General features: G+C 61.1%; 1 long non-coding RNA gene across 3 annotated transcripts; it reads left to right on the forward strand.

The window, feature by feature from the left end:
- The first annotated feature begins 222 nt into the window (after nt 1-222).
- On the forward strand, nt 223-15014 carry LOC146053798 (uncharacterized). 3 transcript variants are annotated; one of them, XR_014467816.1, is made up of 6 exons: nt 223-570; nt 3989-4152; nt 5742-5854; nt 8176-8339; nt 11723-11886; nt 13478-15014. It is a non-coding gene; the product is annotated as an uncharacterized LOC146053798 (long non-coding RNA). The 3 variants fall into 3 exon arrangements; XR_014467815.1 differs by lacking the exon at nt 13478-15014 and having other exon boundaries at nt 11723-12111; XR_014467814.1 differs by lacking the exons at nt 11723-11886; nt 13478-15014 and having other exon boundaries at nt 8176-8630.
- Nucleotides 15015-16358: the final 1344 nt, after the last annotated feature.

Raw genomic sequence — 16358 nt, forward strand, 5'->3', positions numbered from 1 at the left:
TGTACGCTGTCCCTCCCCAGAGCACCCCGTGTGTACGCTGTGCCCTGCGTGTGTACGCTGTGCCCCCCGTGTGTGTACGCTGTCCCCCTAGTGCCCCTGTGTGTGTACGCTGTGCCCCCCCCCAGTGCCCCGCGTTTTTACGCTGTTTGCCCCCCATGTGTGTACGCTCCCAGTGCCCCCCCCCCCCCCCCCGTGTGTACGCTGTCCCCCTGCTATCCTACATTCCCTACCATCCAGCCAGGGGACATGGCCGCCCGCCAGCCAGCAGCTCCTATCCCCGGCATCCTACATCCCTGGCCGCCCGCCCACAGCTCCTAAAGCTAAGCCCTTTATTATTATTATTATTGTCATTATTATTATTATTATTATTATTATTATTATTATTATTATTATATCTCCTGCCCAGACTCTGTCCTCCCCATGCTGCCGCCGGGACTCGTCGGGACCAGGTTCAGGCGCTTCCACAGCCTGCGGCCTAACAGTCTGTTGAAGCCCCAGCCTTAAGTTGCCTCCGCCACCCGGAAGACAGAAAGCAGCCACCCGGGCCATCAGAGGAGCAGCTGCACCCAGGTAAATTCGTCCCTCCACTGTCCCTGTGTGTACCATGTCCCCCATCCCCACTATCCCTGTGTGTACCCTGTCCCTCACACCACTATCCATGTGCATACCCTGTCCCCCCACTGTCCTGTATGTACGCTGTCCTCCCCCAGTGCCCGCCGTGTGTACGCTGTCCCCCCCATTGTCCGCCGTGTGTACGCTGCCCCCCCCATGTGTACACTGCCCCCTCTGTACTGCAGCTGCACCCAGGTAAATCCTTCCCCCCACTGTCCCTGTGTGTACCCTGTCCCCCACCCCACTATACCCGTGTGTACCCTGTCCCCCCGTGTGTTCGCTGCCCCCCCAGTGCCCCCCGTTTGTGCATTGTCCCCCCCAGTGCCCCCGTGTGTTCGCTGCCCCCCCAGTGCCCCCCGTTTGTGCATTGTCCCCCCCAGTGCCCCCGTGTGTACGCTGCCCCCCCAGTACCCCCGTGTTTACACTGTGTCCCCCCCAGTGCCCCCTGTGTGTACGCTGCCCCCCGTGTGTACGCTGTTCCCCCCCCCCCCCCGTGTGTATGCTGTCCCCCCCAGTGCCCCCCGTGTGTATGCTGCCCCCCCCAGTGCCCCCCGTGTGTACGCTGTCACTCCACAGTGCCCCCCGTGTGTATGCTGTGCCCCCCGTGTGTACGCTGCCCCCCCCCAGTGCCCCGTGTGTACGCTGTCCCTCACCAGTGCCCCCGTGTGCACGCTGTGCCCCCTGTGTGTACGCTGTCCCCGTGCCCTCCATGTGTACGCTGTCTCCCCCCCTTGCCCCCCATGTGTACGCTGTTTCCCCCCCCCAGTGCCCTCCGTGTGTACGCTGCCCACCCCAGTGCCCTCCATGTGTACCCTGTCCCCCCAGTGCCCTCCGTGTGTACGCTGTCGCCCCCGTGTGTACGCTGCCCTCCGTGTTTACGCTGCCCCCCGTGCATACGCTGTCCCCCCATGTGTACGGTGTGCCCCCCGTGTGTACGCTGTCTCTCCCCAGAGCACCCCGTGTGTACGCTGTGCCCTGCGTGTGTACGCTGTGCCCTCCGTGTGTACGTTCCCCCCCGTGCACCCTGTCCCCCCCAAGTGCCTCCTTGTGTACGCTGCTCCCCCCCCCAGTGCCCCACGTGTATACGCTGTCTCTCCCCCCCCCCCCTCTGGTGCCCCCCGTGTGTACACTGTCTCCCCCCCCAGTGCCCCTGTGTGTACGCTGTGCCCCCCCCCCCCGTGTGTACGCTGTTCACTCCTGTACACACTGCCCCCCCTGCACATAATACCCCCACACTGCCCCTCCGGCACATAATACCCGTTTGTACGCTGCCCCCCCCCCCCCCGTGCCCTCGTGTGTGTATGCTGCACCCCCAGTGCCCCTGTGTGTGCATGCTAGTGCCCCCGTGTGTGTATGCTGCACCCCCAGTGCCCCCGTGTGTGTAAGCTTCCCCCCAGTGCCCCCGTGTGTGTACGCCGTCCCCGTCCTAGTGCCCCCCGTGTGTGGACGCCATCCCCGCCCCAGTGCCCCCCGTGTGTGTACGCTGTCCCCACCCCGCTGTCCCCGCCCCAATGCCCCCCGTGTGTGTACGCTGTCCCCGACGCAGTGCTCCTGTGTGTACGCTGTCGCCCCCCGTGTGTACGCTGTCGCCCCCCGTGTGTACGCTGTCGCCCCCCGTGTGTACGCTGTCGCCCCCCGTGTGTACGCTGTCGCCCCCCGTGTGTACGCTGTCGCCCCCCGTGTGTACGCTGTCGCCCCCCGTGTGTACGCTGTCGCCCCCCGTGTGTACGCTGTCGCCCCCCGTGTGTACGCTGTCGCCCCCCGTGTGTACGCTGTCGCCCCCCGTGTGTACGCTGTCGCCCCCCGTGTGTACGCTGTCGCCCCCCGTGTGTACGCTGTCGCCCCCCGTGTGTACGCTGTCGCCCCCCGTGTGTACGCTGTCGCCCCCCGTGTGTACGCTGTCGCCCCCCGTGTGTACGCTGTCGCCCCCCGTGTGTACGCTGTCGCCCCCCGTGTGTACGCTGTCGCCCCCGTGTGTACGCTGTCCGTCCCCCCCAGTGTCTCCGTGTGTGTACGCTGTCCGTTTCCCCCAGTGTCCCCGTGTGTGTACGCTGTCCGTTTCCCCCAGTGTCCCCGTGTGTGTACGCTGTCCGTTTCCCCCAGTGTCCCCGTGTGTGTACGCTGTCCGTTTCCCCCAGTGTCCCCGTGTGTGTACGCTGTCCGTTTCCCCCAGTGTCCCCATGTGTGTACGCTGTCCGTCCCCCCCAGTGCCCCCGTGTGTACGATGTCCGTCCGTCCCAGTGCCCCCGTGTGTACGATGTCCGTGCCCCGGTGTGTTTACGCTGTCCCCCACCAGTGCCCCCCGTGTGTGTACGCTGTCCCCCACCAGTGCCCCCGTGTGTGTACGCTGTCCCCCACCAGTGCCCCCGTGTGTGTACGCTGTCCCCCACCAGTGCCCCCGTGTGTGTACGCTGTCCCCCACCAGTGCCCCGGTGTGTGTACGCTGTCCCCCACCAGTGCCCCGGTGTGTTTACGCTGTCCCCCACCAGTGCCCCCGTGTGTGTACGCTGTCCCCCACCAGTGCCCCCGTGTGTGTACGCTGTCCCCCACCAGTGCCCCGGTGTGTGTACGCTGTCCCCCACCAGTGCCCCGGTGTGTGTACGCTGTCCCCCACCAGTGCCCCCGTGTGTGTACGCTGTCCCCCACCAGTGCCCCCGTGTGTGTACGCTGTCCCCCACCAGTGCCCCGGTGTGTGTACGCTGTCCCCCACCAGTGCCCCCGTGTGTGTACGCTGTCCCCCACCAGTGCCCCGGTGTGTGTACGCTGTCCCCCACCAGTGCCCCGGTGTGTGTACGCTGTCCCCCACCAGTGCCCCGGTGTGTGTACGCTGTCCCCCACCAGTGCCCCGGTGTGTTTACGCTGTCCCCCACCAGTGCCCCGTGTGTGTACGCTGTCCCCCACCAGTGCCCCGGTGTGTTTACGCTGTCCCCCACCAGTGCCCCCGTGTGTGTACGCTGTCCCCCACCAGTGCCCCCGTGTGTGTACGCTGTCCCCCACCAGTGCCCCCGTGTGTGTACGCTGTCCCCCACCAGTGCCCCGGTGTGTGTACGCTGTCCCCCACCAGTGCCCCCGTGTGTGTACGCTGTCCCCCCAGTGCCCCCGTGTGTGTGTGCTGTGCCACCCCCCAGTGCCCCGCGTGTGTATGCTGTTTGCCCCCCCATGTGTGTACGCTCCCAGTGCCCCCCCCCCCCTCCGTGTGTACGCTGTCCCCCCTGGCATCCTACATTCCCTACCATCCAGCCAGGGGACATGGCCGCCCGCCAGCCAGCAGCTCCTATCCCCGGCATCCTACATCCCCGGCCGCCCACCCACAGCTCCTAAAGCTAAGCCCTTTATTATTGTTGTTGTCATTATTATTATTATATCTCCTGCCCAGACTCTGTCCTCCCCATGCTGCCGCCGGGACTCGTCGGGACCAGGTTCAGGCGCTTCCACAGCCTGCGGCCTAACAGTCTGGTGAAGCCCCAGCCTTAAGTTGCCTCCGCTACACGGAAGACAGAAAGCAGCCACCCGGGCCATCAGAGGAGCAGCTGCACCCAGGTAAATTCGTCCCTCCACTGTCCCTGTGTGTACCATGTCCCCCATCCCCACTATCCCTGTGTGCACCCTGTCCCTCACACCACTATCCATGTGCATACCCTGTCCCCCCTCTGTCCTGTATGTACGCTGTCCTCCCCCCAGTGCCCGCCGTGTGTACACTGTCCCCCCCATTGTCCGCCGTGTTTACACTGTCCCCCCCAAGTCCCCCCCCCCCTTGTGTACACTGCCCCCCCTGTACTGCAGCTGCACCCAGGTAAATCCTTCCCCCACTGTCCCTGTGTGTACCCTGCCCCCGTGTGTACGCTGCCCCCCCAGTGCCCCCCGTTTGTGCATTGTCCCCCCCCCAGTGCCCCCCGTGTGTACGCTGCCCCCCCCAGTACCCCCGTGTTTACGCTGTGTCCCCCCCAGTTCCCCCTGTGTGTACGCTGCCCCCCGTGTGTACGCTGTTTCCCCCCCCAGTGCCCCCCTGTGTGTATGCTGTCCCCCCCCCCAGTGCCCCCCGTGTGTATGCTGTCCCCCCCCAGTGCCCCCCGTGTGTACGCTGTCACTCCCCAGTGCCCACGTGTGTGCGCTGTGCCCCCCGTGTGTACACTGTGCCCCCCGTGTGTACGCGTTCCCCCCCCCCCAGTGCCCCCGTGTGTACGCTGTCCCGTCCCCCCCAGTGCCCCCGTGTGTACGCTGTCCCCCCCAGTGCCTCTCATGTGTATTCTGGGCCCCCCGTGTGTACGCTGTCCCCCCCAGTGCCCCTGTGTGTACGCTGTGCCCCCCGTGTGTACGCTGTTCCCCCCCCCAGTGCCCTCCGTGTGTACGCTGCCCACCCCAGTGCCCTCCGTGTGTACGCTGCCCCCCCAGTGCCCTCCCTGTGTACTCTGTCGCCCCCCCTTGTGTACGCTGCCCCCCCGTGCATACGCTGTCCCCCCCATGTGTACGGTGTGCCCCCTGTGTGTACGCTGTCCCTCCCCAGAGCACCCCGTGTGTACGCTGTGCCCTCCGTGTGTACGTGCCCCCCCCCCTGCACCCTGTCCCCCCCAAGTGCCTCCTTGTGTACGCTGCTCCCCCCCTGTGCCCCACGTGTATAGGCTGTCTCTTCCCCCCCCCCCTTCCGGTGCCCCCCGTGTGTACACTGTCTCCCCCCCCCCATTACCCCGCCGTGTGTACGCTGTCGCCCCACCCCCAGTGCCCCCGTGTGTGTACGCTGTCGCCCCACCCCCAGTGCCCCCGTGTGTGTACGCTGTCACCCCACCCCCAGTGCCCCCGTGTGTGTACGCTGTTGTCGTCGTCCCCCCAGTGCCCCCGTGTGTGTACGCTGTTGTCGTCGTCCCCCCAGTGCCCCCGTGTGTGTACGCTGTTGTCGTCGTCCCCCCAGTGCCCGCGTGTGTGTACGCTGTCCCCCCTGGTATCCTACATTCCCTACCATCCAGCCATGGGACATGGCTGTCCGCCAGCCAGCAGCTCCTATCCCTGGCATCCTACATCCCCTACCATCCAGGCCAGTGACGTGCTTGCCTGGCCGCCCGCCAGCAGCTCCTAAAGCTGAGCCCTTTGTTGTTGTTGTTGTTGTTATTATTATAATAATATTTCCTGCCCAGACTCTGTCCTCCCGATGCCTAACAGTCTGGTGAAGCCCCAGCCTTGAGTTGCCTCCGCCACCCGGAAGACAGAAACAAGCCACCCGGGCAATCAGAGGAGCAGCTGCACCCAGGTAAATCCGTCCCCCCTACTGTCCCCCATCCCCACTATCCCTGTGTGTACCCTGTCCCCCCCACTGTCCCCCACACCACTATCCCTGTGCACACCCTGTCCCCCCCCACTGTCCCTGTATATACCCTGTGCCCCCCCCTGTACTGCAGCTGCAACCAGGTGAATCCGTCCCCCCACTGTCCCTGTGTGTACGCTGTCCCCCACCCCACTATCCCTGTGTGTATGCTGTCCCCCCACTGTCTCTGTGTGTACACTGTCCCCCTACTGTCCCTGTGTGTACCCTCTCCCCCCAACTATCCCTGTGTGAAACGTGTCCCCCCACTGTCCCTGTGTGTACCCTGTCCCCCAGTGCCCCCGTGTGTACGCTGCGCCCCCATTGCCCCCGTGTGTACGCTCCCTCCCTCTTCGCTCTCCCCCCTGTGACCATGTGTGCGCTGCCTCCCCCCTCGCTGTCCCCCATGTGTGCGCCCTGTTCCACCCATGTGTATGATAGAAGAAGAGGGGAAAAGGATTGTCTCTTTTGCTGGCGCACTGATAAGAGGAAAATATTGCAGAAAATAAATACAAGATGAAATATACCTTTTAATTTATTTATAGTAAGACAGTTTAGGTGAAATTTTCACCACATAAACAATAAAAAAAAAAATTTTAATCGCACGTGTTGTATTTGTGTGTTATTATTGCTTATATCCGTTACGTAATAATTTGGGGAAACATTGATTGATATGTACTAGATAATCCTGGATCTAGAATAATAAGTTATCTGGAAATGCGAGAAGAAAAAGACTCTCTCTTTTTTTGGGGCACTCTTTTTGTGTGTGATTACAAGCTGTAATCTGTAAAGACATCGATAGGAATGTCTATTTGAGTATCAATGGTAAGTTGTATAATAGAAGTTGTGACGCAAGCTTGAAAATGGTATGAATAGTGGTACCACTCTTCAGAGAGAAACTCCGAGGTGGGGGCAGTGTCAGGGTGATCCTGACAACATAGTTATTTCTGCTTGGTACCCTGTGCAATAATTGCTTTTATGAGAAACCAAAAAGAGACAGATATTTGCGGGCTAACAGAGAGCCATCAGCAAGGTAATCTGCCTATCCTCCTACTCTCACCATCGTGTTTCAGAGGATAGTGGGATGCATCCCCCCTGTGTGTACCCTGTCCCCCACCCCACTATACCCGTGTGTACCCTGTCCCCCCAGTGCCCCCGTGTGTTCGCTGCCCCCCCAGTGCCCCCCGTTTGTGCATTGTCCCCCCAGTGCCCCCGTGTGTTCGCTGCCCCCCAGTACCCCCGTGTTTACACTGTGTCCCCCCCAGTGCCCCCTGTGTGTACGCTGCCCCCCGTGTGTACGCTGTTTCCCCCCCCCAGTGCCCCCCATGTGTATGCTGTCCCCCCCCCCCAGTGCCCCCCGTGTGTATGCTGTCCCCCCCCCAGTGCCCCCCATGTGTATGCTGCCCCCCGTGTGTACGCTGTCACTCCACAGTGCCTACGTGTGTGCGCTGTGCCCCTCGTGTGTACGCGTCCCCCCCAGTGCCCCCCATGTGTACGCTGCAGCCCCCGTGTGTACGCTGTCCCCCCAGTGCCCCCCGTGTGTATGCTGTGCCCCCCGTGTGTACGCTGCCCCCCCCAGTGCCTCTCATGTGTACTCTGGGCCCCCCGTGTGTACGCTGTCCCTCACCAGTGCCCCCGTGTGCACGCTGTGTACGCTGTCCCCGTGCCCTCCGTGTGTACGCTGTCTCCCCCCCTTGCCCTCCATGTGTACGCTGTTTCCCCCCCCCCCAGTGCCCTCCGTGTGTACGCTGCCCACCCCAGTGCCCTCCGTGTGTACGCTGCCCCCCCAGTGCCCTCTGTGTGTACGCTGTCGCCCCCCGTGCATACGCTGTCCCCCCATGTGTACGGTGTGCCCCCCATGTGTACGCTGTCCCTCCCCAGAGCACCCCGTGTGTACGCTGTGCCCTGCGTGTGTACGCTGTGCCCCCCGTGTGTGTACGCTGTCCCCCTAGTGCCCCTGTGTGTGTACGCTGTGCCCCCCCCCAGTGCCCCGCGTTTTTACGCTGTTTGCCCCCCATGTGTGTACGCTCCCAGTGCCCCCCCCCCCCCGTGTGTACGCTGTCCCCCCTGCTATCCTACATTCCCTACCATCCAGCCAGGGGACATGGCCGCCCGCCAGCCAGCAGCTCCTATCCCCGGCATCCTACATCCCTGGCCGCCCGCCCACAGCTCCTAAAGCTAAGCCCTTTATTATTATTATTATTGTCATTATTATTATTATTATTATTATTATTATTATTATTATTATTATTATTATATCTCCTGCCCAGACTCTGTCCTCCCCATGCTGCCGCCGGGACTCGTCGGGACCAGGTTCAGGCGCTTCCACAGCCTGCGGCCTAACAGTCTGTTGAAGCCCCAGCCTTAAGTTGCCTCCGCCACCCGGAAGACAGAAAGCAGCCACCCGGGCCATCAGAGGAGCAGCTGCACCCAGGTAAATTCGTCCCTCCACTGTCCCTGTGTGTACCATGTCCCCCATCCCCACTATCCCTGTGTGTACCCTGTCCCTCACACCACTATCCATGTGCATACCCTGTCCCCCCACTGTCCTGTATGTACGCTGTCCTCCCCCAGTGCCCGCCGTGTGTACGCTGTCCCCCCCATTGTCCGCCGTGTGTACGCTGCCCCCCCCATGTGTACACTGCCCCCTCTGTACTGCAGCTGCACCCAGGTAAATCCTTCCCCCCACTGTCCCTGTGTGTACCCTGTCCCCCACCCCACTATACCCGTGTGTACCCTGTCCCCCCGTGTGTTCGCTGCCCCCCCAGTGCCCCCCGTTTGTGCATTGTCCCCCCCAGTGCCCCCGTGTGTTCGCTGCCCCCCCAGTGCCCCCCGTTTGTGCATTGTCCCCCCCAGTGCCCCCGTGTGTACGCTGCCCCCCCAGTACCCCCGTGTTTACACTGTGTCCCCCCCAGTGCCCCCTGTGTGTACGCTGCCCCCCGTGTGTACGCTGTTTCCCCCCCCCCCCGTGTGTATGCTGTCCCCCCCAGTGCCCCCCGTGTGTATGCTGCCCCCCCCAGTGCCCCCCGTGTGTACGCTGTCACTCCACAGTGCCCCCCGTGTGTATGCTGTGCCCCCCGTGTGTACGCTGCCCCCCCCCAGTGCCCCGTGTGTACGCTGTCCCTCACCAGTGCCCCCGTGTGCACGCTGTGCCCCCTGTGTGTACGCTGTCCCCGTGCCCTCCATGTGTACGCTGTCTCCCCCCCTTGCCCCCCATGTGTACGCTGTTTCCCCCCCCAGTGCCCTCCGTGTGTACGCTGCCCACCCCAGTGCCCTCCATGTGTACCCTGTCCCCCCAGTGCCCTCCGTGTGTACGCTGTCGCCCCCGTGTGTACGCTGCCCTCCGTGTTTACGCTGCCCCCCGTGCATACGCTGTCCCCCCATGTGTACGGTGTGCCCCCCGTGTGTACGCTGTCCCTCCCCAGAGCACCCCGTGTGTACGCTGTGCCCTGCGTGTGTACGCTGTGCCCTCCGTGTGTACGTTCCCCCCCGTGCACCCTGTCCCCCCCAAGTGCCTCCTTGTGTACGCTGCTCCCCCCCCCAGTGCCCCACGTGTATACGCTGTCTCTCCCCCCCCCCCTCTGGTGCCCCCCGTGTGTACACTGTCTCCCCCCCCAGTGCCCCTGTGTGTACGCTGTGCCCCCCCCCCCGTGTGTACGCTGTTCACTCCTGTACACACTGCCCCCCCCTGCACATAATACCCCCACACTGCCCCTCCGGCACATAATACCCGTTTGTACGCTGCCCCCCCCCCCCCCGTGCCCTCGTGTGTGTATGCTGCACCCCCCAGTGCCCCTGTGTGTGCATGCTGCACCCCCCAGTGCCCCCGTGTGTGTATGCTGCACCCCCCAGTGCCCCCGTGTGTGTAAGCTTCCCCCCCAGTGCCCCCGTGTGTGTACGCCGTCCCCGTCCTAGTGCCCCCCGTGTGTGGACGCCATCCCCGCCCCAGTGCCCCCCGTGTGTGTACGCTGTCCCCACCCCGCTGTCCCCGCCCCAATGCCCCCCGTGTGTGTACGCTGTCCCCGACGCAGTGCTCCTGTGTGTACGCTGTCGCCCCCCGTGTGTACGCTGTCGCCCCCCGTGTGTACGCTGTCGCCCCCCGTGTGTACGCTGTCGCCCCCCGTGTGTACGCTGTCGCCCCCCGTGTGTACGCTGTCGCCCCCCGTGTGTACGCTGTCGCCCCCCGTGTGTACGCTGTCGTCCCCCCGTGTGTACGCTGTCGCCCCCCGTGTGTACGCTGTCGCCCCCCGTGTGTACGCTGTCGCCCCCCGTGTGTACGCTGTCGCCCCCCGTGTGTACGCTGTCGCCCCCCGTGTGTACGCTGTCGCCCCCCGTGTGTACGCTGTCGCCCCCCGTGTGTACGCTGTCGCCCCCCGTGTGTACGCTGTCGCCCCCCGTGTGTACGCTGTCGCCCCCCGTGTGTACGCTGTCCGTCCCCCCCAGTGTCTCCGTGTGTGTACGCTGTCCGTTTCCCCCAGTGTCCCCGTGTGTGTACGCTGTCCGTTTCCCCCAGTGTCCCCGTGTGTGTACGCTGTCCGTTTCCCCCAGTGTCCCCGTGTGTGTACGCTGTCCGTTTCCCCCAGTGTCCCCGTGTGTGTACGCTGTCCGTTTCCCCAGTGTCCCCATGTGTGTACGCTGTCCGTCCCCCCCAGTGCCCCCGTGTGTACGATGTCCGTCCGTCCCAGTGCCCCCGTGTGTACGATGTCCGTGCCCCGGTGTGTGTACGCTGTCCCCCACCAGTGCCCCCCGTGTGTGTACGCTGTCCCCCACCAGTGCCCCCGTGTGTGTACGCTGTCCCCCACCAGTGCCCCCGTGTGTGTACGCTGTCCCCCACCAGTGCCCCCGTGTGTGTACGCTGTCCCCCACCAGTGCCCCGGTGTGTGTACGCTGTCCCCCACCAGTGCCCCGGTGTGTTTACGCTGTCCCCCACCAGTGCCCCCGTGTGTGTACGCTGTCCCCCACCAGTGCCCCCGTGTGTGTACGCTGTCCCCCACCAGTGCCCCGGTGTGTGTACGCTGTCCCCCACCAGTGCCCCCGTGTGTGTACGCTGTCCCCCACCAGTGCCCCCGTGTGTGTACGCTGTCCCCCACCAGTGCCCCCGTGTGTGTACGCTGTCCCCCACCAGTGCCCCGGTGTGTGTACGCTGTCCCCCACCAGTGCCCCCGTGTGTGTACGCTGTCCCCCACCAGTGCCCCCGTGTGTGTACGCTGTCCCCCACCAGTGCCCCGGTGTGTGTACGCTGTCCCCCACCAGTGCCCCGGTGTGTGTACGCTGTCCCCCACCAGTGCCCCGGTGTGTTTACGCTGTCCCCCACCAGTGCCCCCGTGTGTGTACGCTGTCCCCCACCAGTGCCCCGGTGTGTTTACGCTGTCCCCCACCAGTGCCCCCGTGTGTGTACGCTGTCCCCCACCAGTGCCCCCGTGTGTGTACGCTGTCCCCCACCAGTGCCCCCGTGTGTACGCTGTCCCCCACCAGTGCCCCGGTGTGTGTACGCTGTCCCCCACCAGTGCCCCCGTGTGTGTACGCTGTCCCCCCAGTGCCCCCGTGTGTGTGTGCTGTGCCACCCCCCAGTGCCCCGCGTGTGTATGCTGTTTGCCCCCCATGTGTGTACGCTCCCAGTGCCCCCCCCCCCTCCGTGTGTACGCTGTCCCCCCTGGCATCCTACATTCCCTACCATCCAGCCAGGGGACATGGCCGCCCGCCAGCCAGCAGCTCCTATCCCCGGCATCCTACATCCCCGGCCGCCCACCCACAGCTCCTAAAGCTAAGCCCTTTATTATTGTTGTTGTCATTATTATTATTATATCTCCTGCCCAGACTCTGTCCTCCCCATGCTGCCGCCGGGACTCGTCGGGACCAGGTTCAGGCGCTTCCACAGCCTGCGGCCTAACAGTCTGGTGAAGCCCCAGCCTTAAGTTGCCTCCGCTACACGGAAGACAGAAAGCAGCCACCCGGGCCATCAGAGGAGCAGCTGCACCCAGGTAAATTCGTCCCTCCACTGTCCCTGTGTGTACCATGTCCCCCATCCCCACTATCCCTGTGTGCACCCTGTCCCTCACACCACTATCCATGTGCATACCCTGTCCCCCCTCTGTCCTGTATGTACGCTGTCCTCCCCCCAGTGCCCGCCGTGTGTACACTGTCCCCCCCCATTGTCCGCCGTGTGTACACTGTCCCCCCCAAGTCCCCCCCCCCTTGTGTACACTGCCCCCCCTGTACTGCAGCTGCACCCAGGTAAATCCTTCCCCCCACTGTCCCTGTGTGTACCCTGCCCCCGTGTGTACGCTGCCCCCCCAGTGCCCCCCGTTTGTGCATTGTCCCCCCCCAGTGCCCCCCGTGTGTACGCTGCCCCCCCCAGTACCCCCGTGTTTACGCTGTGTCCCCCCCAGTTCCCCCTGTGTGTACGCTGCCCCCCGTGTGTACGCTGTTTCCCCCCCCAGTGCCCCCCGTGTGTATGCTGTCCCCCCCCCCAGTGCCCCCCGTGTGTATGCTGTCCCCCCCCCAGTGCCCCCCGTGTGTACGCTGTCACTCCCCAGTGCCCACGTGTGTGCGCTGTGCCCCCCGTGTGTACACTGTGCCCCCCGTGTGTACGCGTCCCCCCCCCCCCAGTGCCCCCGTGTGTACGCTGTCCCGTCCCCCCCAGTGCCCCCGTGTGTACGCTGTCCCCCCCAGTGCCTCTCATGTGTATTCTGGGCCCCCCGTGTGTACGCTGTCCCCCCCAGTGCCCCTGTGTGTACGCTGTGCCCCCCGTGTGTACGCTGTTCCCCCCCCCAGTGCCCTCCGTGTGTACGCTGCCCACCCCAGTGCCCTCCGTGTGTACGCTGCCCCCCCAGTGCCCTCCCTGTGTACTCTGTCGCCCCCCCTTGTGTACGCTGCCCCCCCGTGCATACGCTGTCCCCCCCATGTGTACGGTGTGCCCCCTGTGTGTACGCTGTCCCTCCCCAGAGCACCCCGTGTGTACGCTGTGCCCTCCGTGTGTACGTGCCCCCCCCCCTGCACCCTGTCCCCCCCAAGTGCCTCCTTGTGTACGCTGCTCCCCCCCTGTGCCCCACGTGTATAGGCTGTCTCTTCCCCCCCCCCCCCTTCCGGTGCCCCCCGTGTGTACACTGTCTCCCCCCCCCCATTACCCCGCCGTGTGTACGCTGTCGCCCCACCCCCAGTGCCCCCGTGTGTGTACGCTGTCGCCCCACCCCCAGTGCCCCCGTGTGTGTACGCTGTCACCCCACCCCCAGTGCCCCCGTGTGTGTACGCTGTTGTCGTCGTCCCCCCAGTGCCCCCGTGTGTGTACGCTGTTGTCGTCGTCCCCCCAGTGCCCCCGTGTGTGTACGCTGTTGTCGTCGTCCCCCCAGTGCCCGCGTGTGTGTACGCTGTCCCCCCTGGTATCCTACATTCCCTACCATCCAGCCATGGGACATGGCTGTCCGCCAGCCAGCAGCTCCTATCCCTGGCATCCTACATCCCCTACCATCCAGGCCAGTGACGTGCTTGCCTGGCCGCCCGCCAGCAGCTCCTAAAGCTGAGCCCTTTGTTGTTGTTGTTGTTGTTATTATTATAATAATATTTCCTGCCCAGACTCTGTCCTCCCGATGCCTAACAGTCTGGTGAAGCCCCAGCCTTGAGTTGCCTCCGCCACCCGGAAGACAGAAACAAGCCACCCGGGCAATCAGAGGAGCAGCTGCACCCAGGTAAATCCGTCCCCCCTACTGTCCCCCATCCCCACTATCCCTGTGTGTACCCTGTCCCCCCCACTGTCCCCCACACCACTATCCCTGTGCACACCCTGTCCCCCCCACTGTCCCTGTATATACCCTGTGCCCCCCCCCTGTACTGCAGCTGCAACCAGGTGAATCCGTCCCCCCACTGTCCCTGTGTGTACGCTGTCCCCCACCCCACTATCCCTGTGTGTATGCTGTCCCCCCACTGTCTCTGTGTGTACACTGTCCCCCTACTGTCCCTGTGTGTACCCTCTCCCCCCAACTATCCCTGTGTGAAACGTGTCCCCCCACTGTCCCTGTGTGTACCCTGTCCCCCCAGTGCCCCCGTGTGTACGCTGCGCCCCCATTGCCCCCGTGTGTACGCTCCCTCCCTCTTCGCTCTCCCCCCTGTGACCATGTGTGCGCTGCCTCCCCCCTCGCTGTCCCCCATGTGTGCGCCCTGTTCCACCCATGTGTATGATAGAAGAAGAGGGGAAAAGGATTGTCTCTTTTGCTGGCGCACTGATAAGAGGAAAATATTGCAGAAAATAAATACAAGATGAAATATACCTTTTAATTTATTTATAGTAAGACAGTTTAGGTGAAATTTTCACCACATAAACAATAAAAAAAAAAATTTTAATCGCACGTGTTGTATTTGTGTGTTATTATTGCTTATATCCGTTACGTAATAATTTGGGGAAACATTGATTGATATGTACTAGATAATCCTGGATCTAGAATAATAAGTTATCTGGAAATGCGAGAAGAAAAAGACTCTCTCTTTTTTTGGGGCACTCTTTTTGTGTGTGATTACAAGCTGTAATCTGTAAAGACATCGATAGGAATGTCTATTTGAGTATCAATGGTAAGTTGTATAATAGAAGTTGTGACGCAAGCTTGAAAATGGTATGAATAGTGGTACCACTCTTCAGAGAGAAACTCCGAGGTGGGGGCAGTGTCAGGGTGATCCTGACAACATAGTTATTTCTGCTTGGTACCCTGTGCAATAATTGCTTTTATGAGAAACCAAAAAGAGACAGATATTTGCGGGCTAACAGAGAGCCATCAGCAAGGTAATCTGCCTATCCTCCTACTCTCACCATCGTGTTTCAGAGGATAGTGGGATGGGGACTAGGCAGAGAAGCTTTCTGCTCAGAAAGTGACAGTTTTATTTCCTTCTACTGCTTGCCTATATCTGTATGGCGACACTGATGTTATATAACCTTGCAGTGCCGTCGCCCAGATACCAGCCAAGTGAGAGAGGAATGAATAGAAAATTTAGATAAATAGAGAAACGACACAGTTTCTGTGTGTAAATGAGTTTACCAACAAATAGACAGAGATCTGCCGTGCGATTGATACATTGGATACACACTAGCTGTGTGCATAGGAGAAATCTGTTACAATGTATCCACCCGAGAAAAAGTTCAAGGTTAGAGATTGACAGGATATTAGTTCCTATATAGATTCTGCTGTCACCTCATCTTAGATAAGAGGATGAGGGATGAGAGATCTGATAGGATATCTGTCAATTTGGAAGAAAGATAAAGTAAACTCTCTGCTGCTCTGCGTTTAACATGTAGGACCAATCCTGATACTATTACGCATAGCAGGACTTGAACTACCGGTCCCGAGAGTGAGAAGAGTTTATAGCAGTACCAGTTAGCCGCTTCACAGTTAGGTTTAAACAGAGTTATTAAAAAACCTTAATATTTCTAATAGCCTTAAACTATAGTGAGTATTTATTCAATTAATATTGTATAATCCAATTAGCATACAGGAGTTATAAAGTCGATGCTAAGGTATATTAAGCAATGTGGGCTGCGCTATATATCAGCTCAAGGTATGAATAGGTAGAGTAGTATACATTTACATATGATACACACCAGCGGGGTCTATTAGATATAGGATGTTTAGTATAGTTTAAACACCCGGTTACTTATCTGGTGTTGTATTCTCCCGACGTCCCATACGTGGCAGACAGGTCTACAGATCCGGCTGTCAGGGAGAAGGGAGAGAAGGGGAAAGCCGTGCCGCTTGATGCAACAAGCATCAGGTATTAATTAATAGTCCTATTTGGAGTAGCGTAAAGCGGGCTGCAGTTCTTGGAGCAGGCTATCCCTGGGTAGGGCTCCTGTGCCCTCGTACCTCAGATATGTATACTGATCCCTCTGATAGGTGAGGGTGACCGGTTGGTCCGTTTGCGCTGTGTGCCCGGTCTTGAATCAATGTCCCATATGTGACCTGCGGCAGCGTCAGACAAGCTCCAGTCAGCAGGAGCGGATTGCCTCTGGGTAGTTCTCTGTGTGGTGGCGTGGAAAGACGCGTTTCGCCCGTTGAGGGCTTGATCACTTCCTGTGTCACTTTCTGAGCAGAAAGCTTCTCTGCCTAGTCCCCATCCCACTATCCTCTGAAACACGATGGTGAGAGTAGGAGGATAGGCAGATTACCTGGCTGATGGCTCTCTGTTAGCCCGCAAATATCTGTCTCTTTTTGGTTTCTCATAAAAGCAATTATTGCACAGGGTACCAAGCAGAAATAACTATGTTGTAAAATTGTATTACCTACTAAACTAAAACCTTATTTCCGTTACCCACTGCACTTGAGCAAGTGGGATCAATGGTAATAGACCTTATCACTGTAGACCACTCCCTCTAGAAAAATCAAGGGGACAACCATATAAATACTGTGCGCGTTAGACAGCCTCCTGCTAGCCGGAGCACAAAAATTAAGTGTTATATAGGAACTCAGCAAAG

The sequence above is a fragment of the Crinia signifera genome, unplaced genomic scaffold (genome assembly GCF_055691185.1).
Source record: "Crinia signifera unplaced genomic scaffold, ASM5569118v1 HAP2_SCAFFOLD_209, whole genome shotgun sequence".
Taxonomy (NCBI): Eukaryota; Metazoa; Chordata; class Amphibia; order Anura; family Myobatrachidae; genus Crinia; species Crinia signifera.